Below are 25,913 nucleotides of genomic sequence, written 5' to 3' on the forward strand. Positions count from 1 at the left end.
CAGTGATTTTATTTTTTTTAAATTATTTAGAGAAACATCCATATGGTTCAAAACAATACTCTGACCTGTGAGACTTGCCCTTAGTTTGACCTTGTCTCCAAGAACCTTACTGGAGACAATAGGAAAACCTCAAATATTCAGACTAATTGTATGGTGGGGGAGGATAGAAACCAGATGAAGTTAGTGGAAAGTCTGAGTTATAAACGATTCTAAGAAATACCATCCTATTTTTTTCCAAGCTATATTCAAAATCAAAGTTTGCTAATAAGTGGCCAAAGGATAGATACTTCCAACATTTAATTCTTACCCTGGTGCCAGTCAGTGGGTTGGGACTCTGTTTTCATTGATTTGAAGCAAAAGGAGAAAATCAAGAACCATGCAGTGGTTTGTTCACGGGGTTCTATTTATCCAGCTTTGAAATTCTAAGTTTATTTAATTCTTAATGTTTTGATTTTTAGCTATTCAAGAAAAATGGTGAAATAGGCTTTTTATTTTTTATAAAAGAGGAATGTGTTCATTTAGCAAAGCAAAAACTTGACACCCCTTTGACTCCCAAATACTTTAAAAATTTTATGCATCTGTAAAATCTAACAATGCTGGCCTCAATGTCTTTAGAAATCTGCCTTTCTTAATGAACAAGTTACAGGTTGGTAAATATCTGGATATCGATAGCTTTCACCACAAGGCAGTGGAGAGTAGTATTTAAAAGTCTAGACTTTGCAGTCAGACCTCCATTCTAACCTTGGGTATACCACTTACAGCAGTAAGACCTTGGGCAAGTCACATGACATCTCTAGACCACTGTTTCCTCATCTGTAAAATGGGGGTAATATTATAATATAATACATAATATTATATAATAATATGTAATTGCAGCAGAGTACATCATGAGAAATGCTGGGCTGGAAGAAGCACAAGCTGGAATCAAGATTGCCAGGAGAAATATCAATAACCTCAGATATACAGATGACACCACTCTTATGGCAGAAAGTGAAGAGGAACTAAAAAGCCTCTTGATGAAAGTGAAAGAGAAGAGTGAAAAAGTTGGCTTAAAGCTCAACATTCAGAAAATTAAGATCATGGCATCCAGTCAAATCACTTCATGGCAAAGAGATGGGGAAACAGTGGAAACAGTGTCAGACTTTATTTTTTGGGGCTCCAAAATCACTGCAGATGGTGATTGCAACCATGAAATTAAAAGACACTTACTCCTTAGAAGGAAAGTCATGACCAACCTAGACAGCATATTAAAAATCAGAGATATTACTTTGCCAACAAAGGTCCATCTATTCAAGGCTATGGTTTTTCCTGTGGTCATGTATGGATGTGAGAGTTGGACTGTGAAGAAAGCTTAGTGCTGAAGAATCGATGCTTTTGAATTGTGATGTTGGAGAAGACTCTTGAGTGTCCCATGGACTGCAAGGAGATCCAACCAGTCCATCCTAAAGGAGATCAGTCCTGGGTGTTCATTGAAGGGACTGATGCTAAAGCTGAAACTCCAATACTTTGGCCACCCCATGCAAAGAGTTGACTCACTGGAAAAGACTCTGATGCTGGGAGGGACTGGGGGCAGGAGGAGAATGGGACGACAGAGGATGAGGTGGCTGGATGGCATCACTGACTCAATGGACATGAGTTAGTGAGCTCTGGGAGGTGGTGATGGACAGGGAGGCCTGGTGTGCTGTGATTCATGGGGTCGCAGAGTTGGTCACGACTGAGCAACTGAACTGAACTGAATAACAGGTGGCTCAGAGGATAAAGCATCTGCCTGCAATGCAGGAGACCTGGGTTCAATCCCTGGGTTGGGAAGATCCCCTGGAGAAGGAAATGGCAACCCACTCCAGTATTCCTGCCTGGAGAATCCCATGGACAGAGGAGCCTGGCGGGCTACAGTTCACGGGGTCGCGCAGAGTCGGACATGACTGAGCGACTTCACTCACTGCACTATCTATTTCTCAGGGCTTCCCAGGTGGCTCAGTGGTAAAGAACCTGCCAACGCAGGAGACGCGGATTTGATCTCTGAGTTCAGAAGATCCCTAGAGCAGGAAATGGCAACCCACTGCAGTATTCTTGCCTGGAGAATCCCATGGACAGAGGAGCCTGGCAGGCTACAGTCCATAGGGTTGTGAAAAGTTGTACACAACTTAGTGACTAAATAACAACAATCTGTTTCTTTGGCAACCCACTCCAGTACTCTGGCCTGGAAAATCCCATGGATGGAGGAGTGTGGTAGGCTATAGTCCATGGGGTCACAAAGAGTTGGACACGACTGAGCCACTTCACTTCACAGTTAATGTGAAAAATTGATGAGAAAGTGAATGTGAGGGCATGAATGCGTGCATGCTACGCATTCAGTCGTGTCTGACTCTTTGCGAACCTATGGACTGTAGCCCACCAGGCTCCTCTGTCCATGGGATTCTCCAGGCAAGAATACTGGAGTGGGTTGCCATGCCCTTCTCCAGGGGATCTTCCCAACTCAGGGACTGAACCCGCGTCTCTTATATCTCCTGCATTGGCAGGCAAGTTCTTTATCACTAGCACCACCTGGGAAGCCCATGTGAGGGTATAGTAAATGCTCAATGAACATTATCTATTATTATTATTACCATTATTAATAACTAAATGACTGCTTGAAACATGTGCTCTTAGCAAGAGGTTGGACTGCACTCTTTCTTACATTATGAATTTGCCACACAAACCCTGTCTTTTGGGATGTTTCCAAAATGAATTGGTTTGGCCCTGGTTAAATGAGCCCAGCTTTCAGATTATAGTATATACAGTGTTGAAACTTTTTTGTCTGATTATCTCCCTCCAAGAACAGAGGGAAGAAAGTCATCTCTGCTCTCCCTGCCTCTCCCCATCTCGGTCTCCCTGGCACCAAATGCCTCGGCCACCATGCTGCCTTGCAATGTCCCTCGTGTCTCTCAGGCTCCACAGAGACACCAGGACAACCAAAGACAGACAGAGGAGACTGTCCTCTGGGCTCCTGTCACAGCCTCATGCAGACTCTCAAAGGAGATTAGAGAAAACCTCTGTCTGTCTGCCCTCACCATTTTATCCACGAGGCAACTACGGTGGAGGATGTCAAAGTGATGGAGAAGTAAGCTTAGGGAAGTAAAGAGTCAAGGCTGAGTGTGTGTTCAAAGTCATTATTTCTTCCTCTCTAAATAACACTCTGTATGAGCACAGTAACTTCCTTCACAGGATTAAAGCAGTTTTCACACATATGTACCTGTCCACCACCAAACATGTAGGCAGAGTTACCTTGGGGGACCCAGATGGACGCATTGAGCATTCAGCACCATCAACCACGCTGAGCGCCTCCCTGCCTCTTATCTGGCATCTCTTTCTCCCTCCTCCCAACACCCAGGGCCCTCAGAGCATTCCATTCCAGCCCTCTGTTATCTGTTCTCATAGCACCTTGTATTTCTCTTTCCCAGATGTTATCACGCTTCAAATTTTACTTCTCTCTTTTCAGACTCTAAACTCTCAGAGGGGTTCAGTCTGTTTTTGCTCAACATTGCGCCTCAGCTTTTGGCATGATTCCTAGAACATCACAGGCCTTCAGTAAATATCTGTTAAATAAATGGATGGAGGGATGGATGGATGAATGTATGGATGGATGGATGGACGGGGTATCCAGACTATCATCCCAAGGAACTCTAGGATTAGGCTCTCTCACTACTTCTTGTCCCATCAAAATGCATAGCTCTGTTTTCCATATTTATGTCTCCTTGCTCTTTTTAATTGATTAGACACACCTGAATAAATGTTCTCCAAAGCAAATTATGTGCATTTTAATAGGAGCCTCTGTCAAAACCAAATGCCTGAGGAGTAACTCTAATGGTGAAACTCTAGGCCTTGTGGACCTGGGGAAGAGTAAGAGATTGAGTCAGAAGTCTCTTTGGTAACCTCTCAAGTCAGTAATTCCAGTAAGGAATTCACTCAAGCAAATCACAGAGTCGATACAGAGACTGGTTAAGAACCTGACCTGAACTCTGACTCTACCGCTCAGTGACTGTGTGACCTTGGGCACATTACTTTCTTCTCTGTATCTCAGTTTCCTGCTCTGAAAGATTGAGATGACACAATTCAACCCATGGGGTTATTATGAGAATTTAATAGAACAGTCTATCCAGAACACTTAGAACAGTCCCTGGCCTGTCACAATAAACATCACATATTGTTTTATATGAACTGGTGCCTTGTTTTTCCACCCCAAATAACTTAACTGTGTGGATAACATGCTTCCTCTATCTTATTTCACCATCTGTCTCAAAATCCAAGCCAAGATTTGACTTGACACCATTGAGAAAGCTCAGAGGAGGACTTCATCTTTGCTTGTAGGTCTGTGCAAAGCAGCATTTCACGTGGAATGTTGGAGACCCTGGTAGACAAGATAACATCCCCACGGTGTGGCAACTTTAGAGGGCAATCTCCATTTGGGAGTGTAAATTCTGAAAGGCAGGCTTTCTTAAAATATCAGTTGTACAAGAAGGTGGGATCTGCTTAGCTGAGAATGTGTCTTGGGAGCCCAGATGTAGCAGATGAGGACACACAGACCCTGTGTTCTTTCCAAGGTTCAGGTGCCGAGGCCTGTTCCCAAGGTAACAGTGGCATCATTCCTCTGTCTGATGGCCCTGCATCGGTGGTGACCTGTACCTTTGGCCTCTCCTCCTGCTGATAAGCCTCTCTCAGGGCCTCTTGGTAACTTTCCCATTTCAGTGTGTTTACCTTTACGACAAAGGCACATCTCATTATTAATGGAGCTTCGGGGTGAACAAGCAGCTGTTGTTTCTCATTGTGCTTTACAGACTTCAGAAGCCTCCATTAAACTCCTTGGACAAAAGTGTCTGAGGGGCCACGGCTCACACACACACCACCCACCCCATCCCCCAAGTCCTTGTTTATGTGGAAAGTGAAGGAAAATGGAGAGAAGCAGAAAAAGGTAGAATCTGAGGAACCCGACACTGTCGCTTGGGTTAAAAACTGCAAGAAGCACAGAGTATCCCCTTCCACAATCTTACTGAAGCCTGGCTGCCGTTGGAGCCTCGTGAGAGAACTTGTCGTAAACCGGTGGGCCTGCAGATACAGGAAGGGGAAGCGGCCATGTCCCAAACCTCCAGGGACAGGGATCTCAGACCTTTTCCAGAAGAGCTCTGTGTGAAATAAGCCAATCACAAAAAGGCAAATACTGCATGGCACTTCTTATATGAGGCTCAGAAAACAAATTATAGACACAGAAAGCAGAATGAGGGTTGCCAGGGGGACTGGGGAGACAGAGGAGTTGGGGAATGTTGTTTAACGGGTACAGTTTCAGTTTCACAAAATAAAAGAGTTCTGGAAATGAAAGGTGGTGATGGTTGGACAATATTATGAATGTATTTAATACCACGGAACTACCATTAAAATAATTAAGATGGTAAATTGTTGTGCATTTTATTACAATTAAATATTTCTATATATACACATATATAAATATACATAAAATATATTTATATACTTCTATATTATATAATAATATATACAATCTCTATCTATAATATAGATGTATGTATGTATATGTATTCTGTTCCTTGGAGAGCAGGTTGCATTAATTCAGAGCTGTGAGCATGCTGTGTTGCAGTAGTTTCTCTTTCAGGCCCAACTTAACTTTGCTTGTACTGGTTTGCAGAGCAGAAAACATTAAGGTGACTTTGGGCTGGCCACACTGAGGAAGATTCAGGAAAACCTTGCAGAGTTAACCTGCTGCAAAAGTGTGGAGAAGGCAAGATTGGTCTTTCCCTCATCTTCCATTTCTTGTATTTTCCTTAATTTTGTCTGACTTTTATGCTCTTGTCTGACTTTCTTTCATCACAGAGTAAGATTCACTTGAAAATAAAACTGGTTTTGGTCCTTGCACCTGGTAGACACTTGGTAAATATTAGCTGAATGAATAAACTATCCCCCCCACAATTATTTATAAAATCTATTTACTCTTTCCAAACCTTTCATTTCAGTCACTTCATTTTATCCTCAAAACGCCTATTTCAGGTTTGCCACCACTGGAAACCTAGCATGAGATGCATTAGTATTGCCCTTCATCGGGGCTGTGGGGACGGGTGGGGGGTGGGAGGGGGGACAGTGGAACCCAAGATACACTTGGTTGAAGTCACCTGGACAGTGTTTGGAGATGCAGGCTTAGCATCAGTGCTCCTGGCTAGTTTCTCAGTGCCCTTTGCACCCAGCTAGACTGCCTCACTCTCAGGAGAATAGCTAACATTTATCAAATACACCCTGTGTGCCAGGCACCATGCTGAGAGCCTTTCATATGGTGTCTTCTTTAATTCTACCATAATGGTCCAGGAGTGTGTGTGTATATATATAATTATTATCCCCACTTTACAGATGAGTAAAATAAGGTATGACGTGGGAGTGGTAAAGAGAGAGGGAAAGTCACATAGCTAATAAACAGTGCAACCAAGATGGGACCCCAAGCTGTTTGGCTAAAATTAACTACTTAACTACTATAACATTACCATCTTAAAATAAAAGCAATGTAATATTACCCTGCAAAGAAGTTTTTTTCAAGGGAAACTAGAGAAAGAGTGAATGCTAATCAATAGGATGACCCTCTAAAGGAGGAATTTCAGAAACATATGGGGATTTTTTTAAAAAGGTCTCTTTCTATGATAACTTCTCTGCCCCAAAGTCCCTAGTCTCTGAACCTGGGAAAGATTTTGTTGGAAAATTTTCAAATGCGTTCTGGTTTAGAGGGAAGTTCTAGACTCTGGCCCTGATTTTTACCGATCCCGGTTAATTTTTCATGTTGCCCAAAGCAATTATTTCAACGCAGAGTCTACTTTTATTCTCATGTCCAATGCATTTCACTAGTTTTGTCTAAGTCATGTCTCTGCTCTTCTGATTCTGTTTTGATTTTGATAGAGAGGGTAATATTGATCCTTTGATCCTATTTTCCTCTCTAATGATACTACAGGGCCTTCCTGGTGGCTAAAGAACCCATCTGCCAATGCAAGTTCGATCCTTGATGGGGGAAGATCCCCTGGAGAAGGAAATGGCAACCCACTCCAGTATTCTTGCCTGGGAAATCCCATGGAGAGAGGAGCTTGGCGGGCTACCGTCTATGGGTTGCAAATGAGTCGGACATGACTTAGGGACCAAACAACAACAACGATACTACATTCCATAGTAGGACTTACCTAAAAATAAATAAAATAGTATTCTCACTATAAGTATTTGAAGAATTGCAATTACCTTCCTTCATAATGCTGTAGGTATAATGCTATCATTATTAAAAGTAACTTTGGAGGGGGCATAATTTTAATATTTAAGAAAAAAATAAGAATATTTCCTGTATGTGTCAGTACTGTTAAGCACTTTCATTTCTTTAACAAATGAAAAAAGCTCAAATAAAGCTATCTTAAATAATGAAGGAAATGAGTTCATATAATTAGGAAATTCAGAAATCAAGAGGGCCTGAGGACCCTTTAAGTCTCAAATGATGTGATCTGCTGCCTCGTTCCATCTCTGTGTCTTTCTGGTCTCTGATTTTCAGGGTATTTGGGCCTCAGTTCCTCCCATCGTGGTTGAACCTCCTCCATGAGGAGGAAGGTGGCCTCATGCAGCTTCAAGCATAGTTACTCTTAATGAAAATTTCCAGAAGAAACAGAGGGGTTTACTCTCTGAGCACTTATATAAACAACTCAAGAAAAAACTCTAACTGGTTCTTACTTGGTCAAATGCTTTTTGCTGGGCCAGTTGCTGTGGCCACGAACAGGTTTGAAGTTGGCCAGCTAGAGAGTACACGGTCATTTCTGTGGTCAAGGGCTGAGTGTTGTCATTAACTACCCTTCTCTGGGAAGAAGAACCCACAGGAGAGGGAGTGGGCCTGCTGCCCAGAGGCAGTTGAAAGCTGTGGATAGAAAGTGGCTAGTATCATATGGCCAGTTCTGTGGCCCTGGAGAGCAGAAACTGCAGTAAAGGTCAACTCCAATGTAACCTTAATCATTTTAGCTAAATAGGGGGTTTGGGCTATAAAAATAATTTATTATGTTCCATAACCTACTTGCCCAATAATACACACAAAAAAGTCACATACAAACACACACACAAACACACACAGAGCACCTCCAATAGACTAGAAAGGCACACAATTTTTTATTCAGTGCAGAACAGACTCGATGATCAAACGTGTAAGTGGAAGAGTTACTATCCCCTTCATATTTTGTCTTTAGTGAGAATAACTGACCTCGGATGCGGGGTAGCTCCTCTCGGCCGTTGCTGCGCTGTTGCAGCCTGGCACTCTAGGCCACTGCCCCTGACCTTGGATGTGGGGTAGCTCCTCTCGGCAGCGCTTAGTGCGCTGGCTCTTGCAGCCGCCTGCGGCCGGGAGGAGCTACCCCGCGTCTGAGGTCAGGGGCGGCCGGGAAAAGCCACCTCGCGCCCGAGGCCAAGGACGGTGACCCTGAGGAGCCACCTCGAGCCCGAGGCCAAGGGCGGGAGCTGGGAGGAGACACCCACGCCCGAGGCCAGGGCCTGCAGCTGGGAGAAGCATCCCAAGGAGCGGTGGCTGCACAGGCGCAGGAAGGCTTAGAGAAGCTATCCCACATTGAAGGTCAGGAAGGGCGGTGGTAAGGAGATACCCATCGTCCAAGGTAAGGAGCAGTGGCTGTGCTTTGCTGGAGCAGCCATGAAGAGATACCCCATGCCCAAGGTAAGAGAAACCCAAGTAAGATGGTAGGTGTTGCAAGAGGGCATCAGAAGGCACACACTGAAACCATACTCACAGAAAACTAGTCAATCTAATCAGACTAGGACCACAGCCTTGTCTGACTCGATGAAACCAAGCCATGCCTGCGGGGCAACCCAAGACAGACGGGTCATGGTGGAGAGGCCTGACAGAATGTGGTCCACTGGAGAAGGGGATGGCAAGCCACTTCAGTATTCTTGCCTTGAGAACCCCATGAACAGTATGAAAAGGCAAATGATAGGATACCAAAAGAGGAACTCCCCAGGTCAGTAGGTGCCCAATATGCTACTGGAGGTCAGTGGAGAAATAACTCCAGAAAGAATGAAGGGATGGAGCCAAAGCAAAAACAATACCCTGCTGTGGATGTGACTGGTGATAGAAGCAAGATCCGATGCTGTAAAGAGCAATATTGCATAGGAACTGGGAATGTCAGGTCCATGAATCAAGGCAAATTGGAAGTGGTCAAACAAGAGATGGCAAGGGTGAACGTCACATTCTAGGAATCAGCGAACTAAAATGGACTGGAATGGGTGAATTTAACTCAGATGACCATTATATATACTACTGCAGGCAGGAATCCCTCAGAAGAAATGGAGTAGCCATCATGGTCAACAAAAGAGTCCAAAATGCAGTACTTGGATGCAGTCTCAAAAACCACAGAATGATCTCTGTTCGTCTCCAAGGCAAACCATTCAATATCACAGTTATCCAAGTCTATGTCCCAACCAGTAATGCTGAAGAAGCTGAAGTTGAACAGTTTTATGAAGACCTACAAGACCTTTTAGAACTAACACCCAAAAAAGATATCGTTTTCATTATAGGGGACTGGAATGCAAAAGTAGGAAGTCAAGAAACACCTGGAGTAACAGGCAAATTTGGCCTTGGAATGCGGAATGAAGCAGGGCAACGACTAATAGAGGCTTGCCAAGAAAATGCACTGATCATAGCAAACACCCTCTTCCAACAACACAGGAGAAGACTCTACACATGGACATCACCAGATGGTCAACACCGAAATCAGATTGATTATATTCTTTGCAGCCAAAGATGGAGAAGCCCTATACAGTCAACAAAAACAAGACCAGGATTTGACTGTGGCTCAGATAATGAACTCCTTATTGCCAAATTCAGACTGAAATTGAAAAAAATAGGGAAAACTGCTAGACCATTCAGGTATGACCTAAATCAAATCCCTTATGATTATACAGTGGAAGTGAGAAATAGATTTAAGGGCCTCGATCTGATAGATAGAGTGCCTGATGAACTATGGAATGAGGTTCGTGACATTGTACGGGAGACAGGGATCAAGACCAACCCCATGGAAAAGAAATGCAAAAAAGCAAAATGGCTGTCTGGGGAGGCCTTACAAATAGCTGTGAAAAGAAGAGAGGCGAAAAGCAAAGGAGAAAAGGAAAGATGGTTTTTCCTGTGGTCACGTATGGATGTGAGAGTTGGACTGTGAAGAGGGCTGAGCGCCGAAGAATTGATGCTTTTGTACTGTGGTGTTGGAAAAGAATATTGAGAGTCCTTTGGACTGCAAGGAGATCCAACCAGTCCATTCTGAAGGAGATCAACCCTGGGAAATCTTTGGAAGAAATGATGCTAAAGCTGAAACTCCAGTACTTTGGCCACCTCATGCAAAGAGTTGACTCATTGGAAAAGACTCTGATGCTAGGAGGAATTGGGGGCAGGAGGAGAAGGGGACGACCGAGGATGAGATGGCTGGATGGCATCACGGACTCTATTGATGCGAGTCAGGGTGAACTCCAGGAGCTGGTGATGGACAGGGAGGCCTGGCGTGCTGCGATTCATGGGGTCACAAAGAGTCGGACACGACTGAGCGACTGAACTGATAAGCATCTGAATGCAGAGTTACAAATAACAAGAAGAGATAAGAAAGCTTTCTTCAGCGATCAATGCAAAGAAATAGAGGAAAAGAACAGAATGGGATAGACTAGAGATCTCTTCAAGAAAATTAGAGATACCAAGGGAACATATCATGCAAGGATGGGCTCGATAAAGGACAGAAATGGTATGGACCTAACAGAAGCAGAAGATATTAAGAAGAGGTGGCAAGAATACACGGAAGAACTGTACAAAAAAGATCTTCACCACCAAGATAATCATGATGATGTGATCACTAATCTAGAGCCAGACATCTTTGAAAGTGAATACAAGTGGGCCTTAGAAAGCATCACTGTGAACAAAGTCTGTGGAGGTGATGGCATTCCAGTTGAGCTGTTTCAAATCCTGAAAGATGATGCTGTGAAAGTGCTGCACTCAATATGCCAGCAAATTTGGAAAACTCAGCAGCGGCCACAGGACTGGAAAAGGTCAGTTTTCATTCCAATTCCAAAGAAAGGCAATGCAAAAGAATGCTCAAACTACTGCACAATTGCACTCATCTCACATGCTAATAAACTAATGCTCAAAATTCTCCAAGCCAGGCTTCAGCAATACGGGAACCGTGAACTCCCTGATGTTCAAGCTGGTTTTAGAAAAGGCAAAGGAACCAGAGATCAAATTGCCAACATCTGCTGAATCATCGAAAAAGCAAGAGAGTTCCAGAAAAACATCTATTTCTGCTTTATTGACTATGCCAAAGCCTTTGACTGTGTGGATCACAATAAACTGTGGAACATTCTGAAAGAGATGGGAATACCAGACCACCTGACCTGCCTTTTGAGAAATCTGTATGCAGGTCAGGAAGCAACAGTTAGAACTGGACATGGAACAACAGACTAGTTCCAAATAGGAAAAGGAGTGTGTCAAGGCTGTATATTGTCACCCTACTAATTTAACTTATATGCAGAGTAGATCATGAGAAATGCTGGACTGGAGGAAGCACAAGCTGGAATCAAGATTGCTGGGAGAAATATCAATAATCTCAGATATGCAGATGACACCACCCTTATGGCAGAAAGTGAAGAGGAACTAAAAAGCCTCTGGATGAAAGTGAAAGACGAGAGTGACAAAGTTGGCTTAAAGCGCAACATTCAGGAAACGAAGATCATGGCATCCGGTCCCATCACTCCATGGGAAATAGATGGGGAAACAGTGGAAACAGTGTCAGACTTTATTTTTTTGGGCTCCAAAATCACTGCAGATGGTGACTGCAGCCATGAAATTAAAAGACGCTTACTCCTTGGAAGAAAAGTTATGACCAACCTAGATAGCATATTCAAAAGCAGAGACATTACTTTGCCAACAAAGGTCCATCTAGTCAAGGCTATGGTTTTTCCAGTGGTCATGTATGGATGTGAGAGTTGGACTGTGAAGAAGGCTGAGCGCTGAAGAATTGATGCTTTTGAACTGTGGTGTTGGAGAAGACTCTTGAGATTCCCTTGGACTGCAAGGAGATCCAACCAGTCCATTCTGAAGGAGATCAACCCTGGGATTTCTTTGGAAGGACTGATGCTAAAGCTGAAACTCCAGTACTTTGGCCATCTCGTGCGAAGAGTTAACTCATTGGAAAAGACTCTGATGCTGGGGGCAGGAGGAGAAGGGGATGACTGAGGATGACATGGATGGATGGCATACAGACTCTATAGATGCGAGTCTGGGTGAACTCTGGGAGTTGGTGATGGACAGGGAGGCCTGGCGTGCTGTGATTCATGGGGTCGCAAAGAGTCGGACACGACTGAGCAACGACTGAACTGAACTGAGTGAGAATAACTGTATTCCATACCTCATAGTAATATAAACATGTTAATATATGTAAAGGCATTGGTGTAGAGCCTGCCTGGCTCCTCATAAATGCTGTGTTATTCTTTTAGTATTAGTATTAATATTCATGTTGTGTAACCTTGCTCAAGTAGCTTCATACGTCTGTGCTTCAGATTCCTCTTTGGAAAATGGGAAAGTGACGCCTATTTCAAAGTGTGAGGTGCAGGGGCTTCCTTGGTGGTTCAGTGGTAAAGCATCTGCCAGCCAGTGCAGGAGACACCGTTCCATCCCTGATCCTAGAAGATACCACATGCTGAGCAGCAGCTAAGCCCGTGTGCCACAACTATTGAACCTGTGCTCGCGAGCCCGGGAGCAGTAACTGCTGAAGCCCGCACACCCTAGAGCCCGTGCTCAGCAACAAGAGAAGCCGCCACAATGAGAAGCATTTGCCCCGCAACTAGAGAGTAGCCATTGCTCGCCACAACTAGAGAAAAACCCGCTCAGCAACAAAGACCCAGCAGAGTCAAACATAAATAAAGAAAAAAGAAATATTTTTTAAAAGAATAACCTAATCAAAATATCTTACCACCTTAAAAAAAAAAAAAAACAACCTGAGGTTTAGGTAAAAACAACACATACAGAGCACATGTGTGTGTGCTAAGTCACTTCAGTCGTGTCTGACTCTTTGCGACCCCATGGGCTGTAACCCGCCAGGCTCCTCTGTCTATGAGATTTTCTAGGTACGGGACTGGGTTGCCATGCCCTCTTCCAGGAGATTGAATCCACGTCTCTTATGTCTCCTGCATTGATGGGTGGCTTCTTTACCACTAGCGCCAGCTGGGAAGCCCCATATAGAGCATGTGTGTGAGTCACTCAGTCATGTCCTACTCTTTGCGACCCATGGACTGCAGCCCACCAGGCTCCTCTGTCCATGGAATTCTCCAGGCAAGAATACTGGAGTGGATTGCTGTTCCCTTCTCCAAGGGATCTTCCTGACCCAGGGATCAAACCCAGAGCTCCTGCATTGCAGGCAGATTCTTTACTGTCTGAGCCACCAGGGAAGTTACATAGACCACAGTATATTGCAGAAAGTCAAAGTTGGCCATCATCAGATGGGAAATGTTCTTGCTTCGTAATTTCTGGGCCCATCCCTGGGTCCTGACCATGGAAAAAGAACCAAGACCTAGTGGGAGAGAAAGCCCTGCTGTTGATTCCCTTCCAGTGAGTGTTATCCCATGTAACTCCTGAATATTCAGTCACAGCAAGAACCCCTTTGGTTGTTCCCCATCCACAAGCAGTTTTAACATTTGATCTAAGTAGAGGAGCAAATTCAGTGTCCTTTTTGGTAGTGAACAAAAAAAAAAGGCAATTTTTCACCATTTAAGTGATCATCAACTCTTCCCTTTCCCTGCTTATATGCTTCCTGTTCCAATCCATAGAGGCCTGTTGGAAATTTTAGCCTTAAAAATGACCAATAATCACTGCCTAAATCATAGGCCATGAGAACTGGAGAGAAGTTAACCATATGATAACAATTAAGGTGATGCCTGAGAAAGGCTAAAAGTGTTGAAGATTGAGAGTGGATTCCCAGGTATCTCCAGGATATGGCTTTGTCTTTCATAATTTCTGGTGGAACTTTATCACTTTGCCTTCTTTCTGATGGCAAGTTACTCTCAAATTTCTTTTCCCCAAAACAAAATCTTGCTTTAAATACTCTTAGATTCTGAAAGTAGGCAAAATAATAATTGAATAAAATTTTAATACTTTAGAAAGTTTTGCCTAGGTCAACACTAATTCTTTATGGCATTTTGTTTGTTTTTTCCACTTAAACATCTATTTATTGGTAACAGTGGAGGGCAGTACAGCAGACTCTTGGCAGTGGAAGCAGAGAATGTTACAGTGTTTTGTTTTGTCCTTGTTTTTACAGCTTTATTGAGGCATAATTGACGTAATAAACTATACACATTTAAAGTGTCAACTTCGATAAGATTTGGCGTATGTACACACCTGTGAAATCATTACTACAATTAAGAATAAGATAAAAGTCACCCCCAGAATTCCTTTCCCCTTCCTCTAAAATTTGTCTCACTTTTCTAAGGTAAAGACAAACACAGTCTACAAGCAAAGATTTTTAATACAAATAGGGAAACTCGGCAGAGAAACTGGGAGTGGAGTGACAGACACCTCCATTGCAAAGCTGACTTTCAGAACTTTAAGAGGAACTAATTACCCCGTTATGGAGACTCTCTGCTTTCCTAGCTGCATGTCTGCTAATGATGAAAAAGGCTTTTGGAGCACAAGTGTCCTTCAGGGATTTCTAAGCACTCCATAAACTAGGCTCATCCAACCCGATGGGGTTCTCTGAGGTCTTATTGTAAACAGATGGGAAAGAAAGTGTATCGACTCTCAGTGACCTTTTTGGAATCACTTAGAAAGACGGCAGTGAAGGGGGCGTTCACAAGGATGCTGTCCCCTGATTTCTGAAGCCAAATTCAACCCACGAGACCCAACAGGTTCAGATAAAGCTCAAGATATATATTTAGAAATTAAACTAAAAGGAAAAAAAGATAAGACCAATGGAAATGCTCTTTCTCTTCTGAGTCACGGCAGCTTCTGGATCCCCTAGTGAAGGGCTAAAGAATTATGAAATGTTTTGGCTGGGCTGGAGGAAGGAGTGTTCACCAGATTGTCTTGCAACGTGCTGTGCAGGAAATTATCCATCAGGTGGGAGAGGGTAACCCTGCAATTCCATCCAGATGAGGCACGATCAGAGCCATGAAGCGTCTATGTTGAGAAGCGAAACAAAACCAAATGAAATCAAAGGACATGAGGTTAAAGTGAGGGATTGGGAAGGATGGGAGCACTGGAAAACATGTCAGTTCTGTATGCTCCTGGACCTTAGAAATAAGCCTATCATTCCCTCTCAGAGCTCTGATTCACATCTCTCAAATTCCTTGGAAGTCCAGGCCTATGGGAGGGGATAAGGGAGCATCTATTGTTCAGGGGGTGGGAGGCTTAATGTGTAAATGTTGAGATGGATTCAATATGACTGAATCTAAATAAACACGCAGCTTTATCAGCTAGAGATGAAAGGGTCTGGCTAGCTCTGAATCTCTTTCCCTGAAAAGCATAGAGATACCCAAAGGGAATCTTATCGAGGGGTTTTAGAATCCAGAAAGAGATATAAACTAGTAGACTTAAAAATACACAAGATAGGACCTGGGGACAAATTGGGCTGACTTGAATTCCCTTTGTCTTTCTTTCCACTTCCCTTTTTCTTTCTTTCCACTTCCCTTTTTCTCTTGGAACAGCTGATGTATATCTGTGTGCAGTGGCAGCCAGAATCCAAGAAACATTGTATTTCTAAAGTAAAAAGAAAACGCCCTGGCATATGTAAAAAGCCCCTTCTCCATGTTTGCATTGTGACAAGACTTCGCTAAGCCTTGGTATCGCTTGTCAAGGCATAAAGATCAGAAGCCCCTGGTATCAGCCAGGCTTGCTTATCCTTGCTTCTTTTTTAATATTACAATTTTCATTTCTGTTCACTTAAGATAAATGAGAAAGTACAAATGGGCCAAAAAGAAGAAAACCACTGTTACATTTTCTTAAATATTCTTCCAAAGCTTTCTGCAGAAAACCAAATGGAAGATAACATTAAACTTTTTAAAAAAATAATTTTCTCATTTCTTCCACTTACAATGAACATGTCATAATATGTTTAATTAATCCCCTGTATTGGACAGCCTGGTTATATCCAGTATTTTATCCTTATAAACAACCTAAATCTTTGTGCAAATTCCTCATTTCCTTAGGATACATTCCTAGAGATGTCAAGTCAATATTGTGCATATTGTGAGGCTTCTTAGAATGGTTGATACTAAACTGCAACTTTCCCAACACCCAATTTCCATGTCAAGTTTCATCAATCTTCACTCCCATATACTCTTCTTGTGCTAACTCCAAGTAGCATCACTCTTTTCTTCTGCTAATTTGATTGTGTAACAGTGGCATCTAACTGTTGTTTTAATTTGCATTTCTTTAATTACTAGTAAAATAAATTATTTTTCATATATGTATTGTCCATTTTTTAATTAACTAGCTATGCATTCCCTTACCTTATTTTTCTATTGTGGTACATTTTTCATCTTTTTCTTCAAAAGAACCCCTTACATGTAAAAGATATTCTTTATCAGCTTTTAATATGTTACATATTTCTTTAAAGTTTATCTTTTGTCCTTTAACTTTTTAATAGTGTTTTGCTATATGGTTTTTCCAGTAGTCATGTATGGATGTTAGAGTTGGACTATAAAGAAAGCTGAGCACCAAAGAATTGATGCTTTTGAACTGTGGTGTTGGAGAAGACTCTTGAGAGTCCCTTGGACTGCAAGGAGATCAAACCAGTCAATCCTAAATGGAAATCATTCCTGAATATTCATTGGAAGGACTGGTGCTGAGGCTATACTTTGGCCACTTGATGCAACTGACTTATTTGAAAAGACTCTGATGCTGGGAAAGATTGAAGGCAGGAGGAGAAGGGGATGACAGAGGATGAGATGGTTGGATGGCATCACCAATTTGATGCACGTGAGTCTGAGCAAGCTCCGGGAGTTGGTGATGGACAGGAAAGCCTGGCACGCTACAGTCCATGGGGTCACAAAGAGTCGGACACGACTGAGTGACTGAACTGAACTGATATACTTAAAATTTTTTAATTAGGAAAAAAGAAGGTTTCTGCCTTGGAATCATGCTTACAAAGTTCTCCATTTTGCTCTCTGAGGAAATGTGGAGGCTTTTAGACAATGCTTCAGCAAACCTCCATAGCTATGTTTTATGCATTTTTTAGACAAAAGAAACAGAGGCAATGAAGAGACTCAGTGAGACTTAAATTACAGTGGAATAAAGTTTTATATATTTTTGCCTACCAGAGTTGGTTAGCTTTTGCTGATTTGTCACAGAACATGAAAATTCCAGTAAAGCCCCCCCAATAGACAATGATGCCCAAAGGCGTGCTGCTTCTTCACTTGAATGCTCAGATTCATTTGGAACCTTGTTTCTTTGGAGGGAGTTCTGAGCAGACACACTCACCTTACCTCAAGTTTCTTTTTCACCCCTGAGCACCTTACTGTGTTAAACACTCAGTTTGCTAAATTTGTTGGAGAGACTGCCTCTAAAGGAAGCCCAAGGCAAGAATCTCTTGGTTAAAGGAGTGTTTCTCAAAAGTGATCAATCCATGGGGTAGGGTCAGGATAACCCTAACCAATAATACCTAGAAATCCACTCTGTTATTTGACATAAGAGTCTAGAGTCCATCTCAGTTTTGTGCCTCTCTAGCACCCATTTTCTCTTCTTGGGTTGATGAAACTTGAATCTTCTCCAGGGAATTTAACTGCCCTCATTCTCCAAACACACAATTAGAGGACAGAGGTGCTGAGACCAGCCCCTGACACTGTGTAGACATAGGAGTCAGACCTAGCCAATCAGAGCATTTCATTCCCCTTGGCTAGAGTGATTGGTTCAAGGATGGGCACAGGACCCAAGCTAGACCAATAAAATTAGTTCCAAGACTTTCACTGATTTTATTAGGAAAGAGACAAGTCCTTTTCACTAGGGATGCTGAGCAGACAAGCGGTAGGCCTGGATTTTGGTCTCCTTGACTCATCATGGGAAGAGCCTATGTGAATGAAACCTACTCAGATGAAAGTGGCTGGGTCTATTAAAAAGAATAAAATAATGCCATTAGCAGGAACATGGATGGACCTAAAGACTATCATACTGAGTGAAGTCAGTCAGAGAAGGAGAAATATCGGATGACATCCCTTATATGTGGAATCTAAAAATAAATGATACAAATGAATTTACTTACAAAACAGAAACAGATTCACAGATTTAAAGAACAAACTTATGGTTACTGGGGACAAGAATGGGGGGAAGGGATAGTTAGGAAGTTTGGGATGGACATGTACATACTGCTATATTTAAAATAGATAACCAACAAAACCTACTGTATAGCACCTGGAACTCTGCTCAGTGTTACGTGGCAGCCTGGATGGGAGGGACGTGTGGGAGAGAATGGATACACGAATGTGTATAGCTGAGTCCCTTTGCAGCTCACCCGAAACTATCATAACCTCATTAACTGGCCCTAGAATTGCTGGGAGAAATATCAATAACCTCAGATATGCAGATCACACTACCCTTATGGCAGAAAGTGAAGAGGAACTAAAAAGCCTCTGGATGAAAGTGAAAGACGAGAGTGAAAAAGTTGGCTTAAAGCTCAACATTCAGAAAACGAAGATCATGGCATCCAGTCCCATCACTTTATGGCAAATAGATGGGGAAATAGTAGAAACAGTGTCAGACTTCATTTTTGGGGGCTCCAAAATCACTGCAGATGGTGATTGCAGCCATGAAATTAAAAGACACTTACTCCTTGGAAGAAAAGTTATGACCAAACTAGATAGCATATTCAAAAGCAGAGACATTACTTGGCCAACAAAGGTCCGTCTAGTCAAGGCTATGGTTTTTCCAGTGGTCACATATGGATGTGAGAGTTGGACTGTGAAGAAGGCTGAGCACCAAGAATTGATGCTTTTGAACTGTGGTGTTGGAGAAGACTCTTGAGAGTCCCTTGGACTGTAGGGAGATCCAACCAGTCCATTCTGAAGGAGATCAGCCCTGGGATTTCTTTGGAAGGAATGATGTTAAAGCTGAAGCTCCAGTACTTTGGCCACCTCATGCGAAGAGCTGACTCATTGGAAAAGACTCTGATGCTGGGAGGGATTGGGGGCAGGAGGAGAAGGGGACGACCGAAGATGAGATGGCTGGATGGCATCACTGACTTGATGGATGTGAGTTTGAGTGAACTCCGGGAGTTGGTGATGGACAGGGAGGCCTGGCATGCTGTGATTCATGGGGTCACAAAGAGTCAGACACGACTGAGTGACTGAACTGAACTGAACTGAACCCCAATACAAAATAAAAAGTTTTTTTAAAAAGGAAAAGAAAGTGGTTGAGTCCTACCTACAAGAGCAAGCCTGTAGACTGACCCATGCCTGAAACTGAAATACCCCCTAAACTGTTTCCTGAGCCAATAAACCGTTTTATTTATTTATTTTTTTGCTCAAGTCCATGTGAGATGAAAGTGGTCACCTGAGCAGTATTTCTGAACATGGCAACTTCTTATTACCTCTAGATGCCTTAGCAATAAAGCCAAGTGTGGAAAGAATTGATCTGAGAGTCTGGGTTGTAGCCCTAGCTCCACTAACCGCTTTAAAATGCTTGGGCTAGTGGTTTTATTTGTATGGGCTCACTTTTTTCATCTAAAAGAGGTTGTTGGAAGAAAAAAACTCTAAATGTCTCTTCTAGGGCCATAAGTCTTGGCTCTGTGATAACATTGTGTCAACACTTCAAGCTAATCTGAAGTTCTGTCTCCAACTGCCACCTCCACACCCAATGACAAATGACACTGATTTATTTTAAAAGTCGAAATCCAAATCATAAGTACCACATACACTTTAAGGGACTAGTAGATGGAGAAAGACTATCTCTAGAACATTACTAGGATGTAGATTCCTCCGGAAGTGTGTTAATGAAGTGAGTAATACACTAATACATTAACTGTCATAGCTATTGTATAGATTAGTAATAAATATTTTGCTTTTAAAAGGTCTACTGCTCCAGTTTTGCTGAGCTAAAGTAAACAAAGTTCCAGCATGTCAACAGATAATACAAGTGTTCAGAAGTGATGCTGTCTGCTTCAAGCAGATGAACAGAGAAAGCAGAAAGAGAAACTGGTCACACTCCCAAGTCTCTTTAGTCACATCTCCATTATTTACTTTGATGAATTATTGATGGTCAGAACTTAGACATGGTCATGAAATGATCTTTCAAAAATACAAACCAAATCATATCATTCCTCTGCTTCGAAGCTTCATTGATTCCCCAGTGCCTTCAGGACTAAATTTAAAAATCTTGATATGGTATATAAGCCCTTAGTGGTGTGACCCTTGCTGTTAATTCCATATTGCAGCATCAACTCCTGCCAATCCTCTTTATGTACCTAACCTATACCAAGTAAATAGGTTTACACATATAAAACACTTAGCGCGCTTCCTAGCATTTGGTAAATGCTTATAAATGTCAACTATCACTATTGCACGTTAGTGAAACTTGTAGATTCCCAAAGATGCATCTCTGGTCCCTTGCTTCACCTGGGAATCCAAGCTCACCCTCCCCTTGCTCTGTTTTTATCCACCATGGCTGACACTTGCAGGCCGCATTGTTTCAAATGGCTAGCTGGCTGGGTTAGGCCAGAGGGAGGCCCTGGTGAAATAGGGAGGATGGCAAAAAGGGAGAGGGCATCTCTCTCCTTGCTGCCTTGGTGGCTTCCACAGCAGTAACTATGTGTCTTCCGTAGTTCTGGCCCTTACCAAATAGGCCCAGTGTGATTTCAGCTTCTGGTCCCTTCTTTTTCCCTCTAGTTTAGCATTAGTTGCTCAGTCGTATTCAACTCTTTGCAATGCCATGGACTGTAGCCCACCAGGCTCCTCTGTCCATGGGATTCCCCAGGTAAGAATACTGGAGTGGGTTGCCATTCCCTTCTCCAGGGGATCTTCCCAACCAAGGGATTGGACCTGGGTCTCATGCATTGCAGTCAGACTCTTTACCATCTGAGGTGATAATGGCTTCTTGCTGATGCCATTTTCTGCATGGACTCATCATCCCATGCTTAGCTCTCATCATCTCTCTCTACCATACAGCCAGTCCCTTGCCTTAAATTCCCTCCGTTGTAAGTACTTGAAGAGGTGTCTGCTCTCCTGCAGAGACCCTGACTGATTCACACAACCTGCCTTCCCACCACAGGCCTTTGCTTATTCTCCTCCTTTGCCTCCTCATCCCCAAAGCCTACTCTTACTCATCCTTTAAGACTGTATTCTCCTGTCCCCTCCTCTTTGAAACTGTCCCAGTTTCCCACCCACTTCTTTCTAAAGAATTAATTGGGTACCCTCCTCTATCACATTTCTCTCATAATAGTGGCTTATTCTTGGAAACCACTATAGATTTAATTTTCTTAAGAGCAAGTACACTGTGGTATTCACTGTGGTATCACAGACTTATCCTATAGAAGACATAATATTTATTAGACAAATGGCAAAATGTGAAACTTTAAAAATACTTCTTATACTAACTGAAGTCAAAGAGAAATATCATATGATTTCACTTGTATGTGAAATCTAAAAATTACAAATGAACCTATTTACAAGACAGAGATAGAGTCATAGATGTGTATTGGGATTGATATATATACACACTACTATATGGAAGATAGATAACTAGCAAGAACGCTCTGTACAGCACAGGGAACTCTATTCAATACTCTGTAATGACCTAAATGGAAATAGTATCTTACAGAAGAGTAGATATGTGTGTCTGAGAGTGTGTGCATATGTGACTGTGCTCAGTTGTGTCTGACTCTTTGTGACCCCATGGACTGTAGCCCATCATGCTTCTCTGTCCCCGGAATTTTTTAGACAAGAATACTGCAGTGAGTAGCCACCCCTTTCTCCAGGGGGTCTTCCTGACCCAGGGACTGAAACTGCAGCTCTTACATCTCCTACACTGGCAAGCATATCCTTTACCGCTGTGCCACCTGGGACAGCCCCAGGATATATGTATATGTAAAACTGATTCACTTTGCTATACAACAGGATCTAATACAACATTGTAAATCAACTATACTCTAATAAAAATTAATTTTTTAAAAAATATGTCTTTTAAAATCCAGATAAAAGTAATTGTATACTATCCTTGTGGCAGATACTGTAAGTTACCCACTTGAATAGTCTCATCTCCTTTTTTCTTGCTAACAGAAACCTAGTTCTGTTTGGAGCAGCAGTGTTTCCAGCCTCCCTTGCAGTTCAAGGTGGTCACATGAGAGGCCTATCCAGTGAAGCAAATGAGGACTTCCAGGGAGGTTTCTGAGAAAGCTTTTCTCTCAAAAAAAAAAAAGGAAAAAAGAAAAAAAAAAGGTGGGGGTGGAATTGCAAACCCATTCTACTATTTCAGGGTATAATGGTTAATTCTATGTTTTCATCTTGGCTAGGTTATGGTTCAGGTATGACCTAAATCAAATCCCTTATGATTATACAGTGGAAATGAGAAATAGATTTAAGGGCCTAGATCTGATAGATAGAGTGCCTGATGAACTATGCAATGAGGTTCGTGACATTGTACAGGAGACAGGGATCAAGACCATCTCCATGGAAAAGAAATGCAAAAAAGCAAAATGGCTGTCTGGGGAGGCCTTACAAATAGCTGTGAAAAGAAGAGAGGCGAAAAACAAAGGAGAAAAGTAAAGATATAAGCATTTGAATGCAGAGTTCCAAAGAATAGCAAGAAGAGATAAGAAAGCCTTCTTCAGTGATCAATGCAAAGAAACAGAGGAAAAGAACAGAATGGGAAAGACTAGAGATCTCTTCAAGAAAATGAGAGATACCAAGGGAACATTTCATGCAAGGATGGGCTCGATAAAGGACAGAAATGGTATGGACCTAACAGAAGCAGAAGATATTAAGAAGAGGTGGCAAGAATATGCAGAGGAACTGTACAAAAAAGATCTTCATGACCTGGATAATCACGATGGTGTGATCACTCATCTAGAGCCAGACATCCTGGAATGTGAAGTCAAGTGGGCCTTAGAAAGCATCACTATGAACAAAGCTAATGGAGGTGATGGAATTCCAGTTGAGTTATTTCAAATCCTGAAAGATGATGCTGTGAAAGTGCTGCACTCAATAGGTCAGCAAATTTGGAAAACTCGGCAGTGGCCACAGGACTGGAAAAGGTCAGTTTTCATTCCAATCCCAAAGAAAGGCAATGCCAAAGAATGCTCAAACTACTGCACAATGGCACTCATCTCACACGCTAGTAAAGTAATGCTCAAAATTCTCCAAGCCAGACTTTAGCAATACATAAACCGTGAACTTCCTGATGTTAAAGCTAGTTTTAGAAAAGGCAGAGGAACCAGAGATCAAATTACTAATATCTGCTGGATCATGGAAAAAGCAAGAGAGTTCCAGAAAAACATCTCTTTCTGCTTTATTGACTATGCCAAAGTCTTTGACTGTGTGGATCACAATAAGCTGTGGAACATTCTGAAAGAGATGGGAATACCAGACCACCTAACCTGCCTCTTGAGAAATCTGTATGCAGGTCAGGAAGCAACAGTTAGAACTGGACATGGAATAACACACTGGTTCCAAATAGGGAAAGGAGTACGTCAAGGCTGTATATTGTCACCCTGCTTATTTAACTTATAAGCAGAGTACATCATGAGAAACGCTGGGCTGGAAGAAACACAAGCTGGAATCAAGATTGCCGGGAGAAATATCAATAACCTCAGATATGCAGATGACACCACCCTTATGGCAGAAAGTGAAGAGGAACTCAAAAGCCTCTTGATGAAAGTGAAAGAGGAGAGTGAAAAAGCTGGCTTAAAGCTCAGAATTCAGAAAATGAAGATCATGGCATCTGGTCCCATCACTCCATGGGAAATAGACGGGGAAACAGTGGAAACAGTGTCAGACTTTATTTTGGGGGCTCCAAAATCACTGCAGATGGTGAATGACTGCAGCCATGAAATTAAAAGACGCTTATTCCTTGGAAGAAAAGTTATGACCAACCTAGATAGTATATTCAAAAGCAGAGACATTACTTTGCCGACTAAGGTCTGTCTAGTCAAGGCTATGGTTTTTCCAGTAGTCATGTATGGATGTGAGAGTTGGACTGTGAGGAAGGCTGAGCACCGAAGAACTGATGCTTTTGAACTGTGGTGTTGGAGAAGACTCTTGAGAGTCCCTTGGACTGCAAGGAGATCCAACCAGTCCATTCTGAAGGAGATCAGCCCTGGGATTTCTTTGGAAGGAATGATGCTAAAGCTGAAACTCCAATACTTTGGCCACCTCCTGCAAAAAGTTGACTCATTGGAAAAGACTCTGATGCTGGGAGGGATTGGGGGCAGGAGGAGAAGGGGATGACAGAGGATGAGATGGCTGGATAGCATCGCTGACTCAATGGGTGTGAGTCTGAGTGAACTCCAGGAGATGGTGATGAACAGGGAGGCCTGGTGTGCTGCAATTCATGGGGTCGCAAAGAGTCGGACATGACTGAGTGACTGAACTGAACCGAACTGAACTGAACTGAGGCCATGGTATCCAGCTATTTGGTCAAACACCAATGTAGATGTTGTTGTGAATATATTTTTTAGATGAGATTAACATTTAAATCAGTAAAGTAGATTATCTTCCATAATGTGTATGAGCCTCATCCAATCAGCTGAAGGCCTTAAGAGAGAAATGCTAATGTTTCCCAAGGATGAATTCTACCTGTACATTCTGTTTGAGCTTCAGATGCAATATGAAGTCTTCCTGGTGTTTCCAGCCTATGGTCTACCTTATAGATTTTAGACTTGCCAGCCCCCACAATTGTATAAGCTAATTCCTTACAATCAACCCATCTCTCTCATATATATGTATGTATGTATGTATGTATGTATAAAACAGAACCAGACAAAAACCAATATGTATCATTGGTTCTTTTTCCCCAGAGAATCATACTAGTACATTGGGTATACATAGAAACTCAGGGAAAGAATAAACTTTGAGTAGGAAGCAAAGATCCCTTGAAATATCCACCTCAGCAGAAACCATTAAGAACTGTCATTCCAAACCTTGTTGAGCATGTTTATAAATTTTTTTGGTCATTTTTGGATAAAGAAAAACTTGATCTATCCTACTTTCTCTTTTGATCAAAGACTAGTTTACATTCCATCCAGGCTCAATTTACTTAATCTTCAGCATCCTTCTTTTCTGTGCAGTCATATCCATCAGATCCTGGCCCAGTGGTCTGCATCTTCACAAGCCAGTTTTCCACCAAGCGCAGATGGGAGTCTTCTGGCCCTGCAGATTGCATCTGTGATCTCATTCTATCATCCAGGGGGTTTCTTTGTTGCTGTCAGAGTTAAAATCGTAGCCCTGTCTCCTGCTGCTTCGAATGAAAGGTCACAGGATGAGGAGAACTTATCAACAGGAGTGGATTACTCACGAAATCAGGTTTTGGCATTTTAACTTCTGCGCGTTTACTAGGTTAGATTGCTGGAAAATGACAGCACTTTTTAGTGTGGGATGTGAGCCATACTGAAGCACAGATGTTAGTCTGGTTCTCACCTGTTGTTCACTGATGGCTGCAAACTCTGAAACAGGCCTGCCTCGGGCAAAATCAGGCATCTGCTCTGTCTTCAAGATCTGCTTTATGTCCTTTAGTCAGTTAATCCCTTCAGTGAGTCCTTCCCCTTGGGGGCCACCATTGCCATCTCCTCCTCTCCTGCTAAAGGGAGAGAAGACAGAAAACCTCTTTCTTTATCTAATGACTAACCTCATCAGAAAACTTCGAGGCTCTTTAAATCTTCATCTAGCAGGATTTGGCAAATCACGGCCCTTGG

The sequence above is a fragment of the Ovis canadensis genome, chromosome 6 (genome assembly GCF_042477335.2).
Source record: "Ovis canadensis isolate MfBH-ARS-UI-01 breed Bighorn chromosome 6, ARS-UI_OviCan_v2, whole genome shotgun sequence".
NCBI classification, from domain to species: domain Eukaryota; kingdom Metazoa; phylum Chordata; class Mammalia; order Artiodactyla; family Bovidae; genus Ovis; species Ovis canadensis.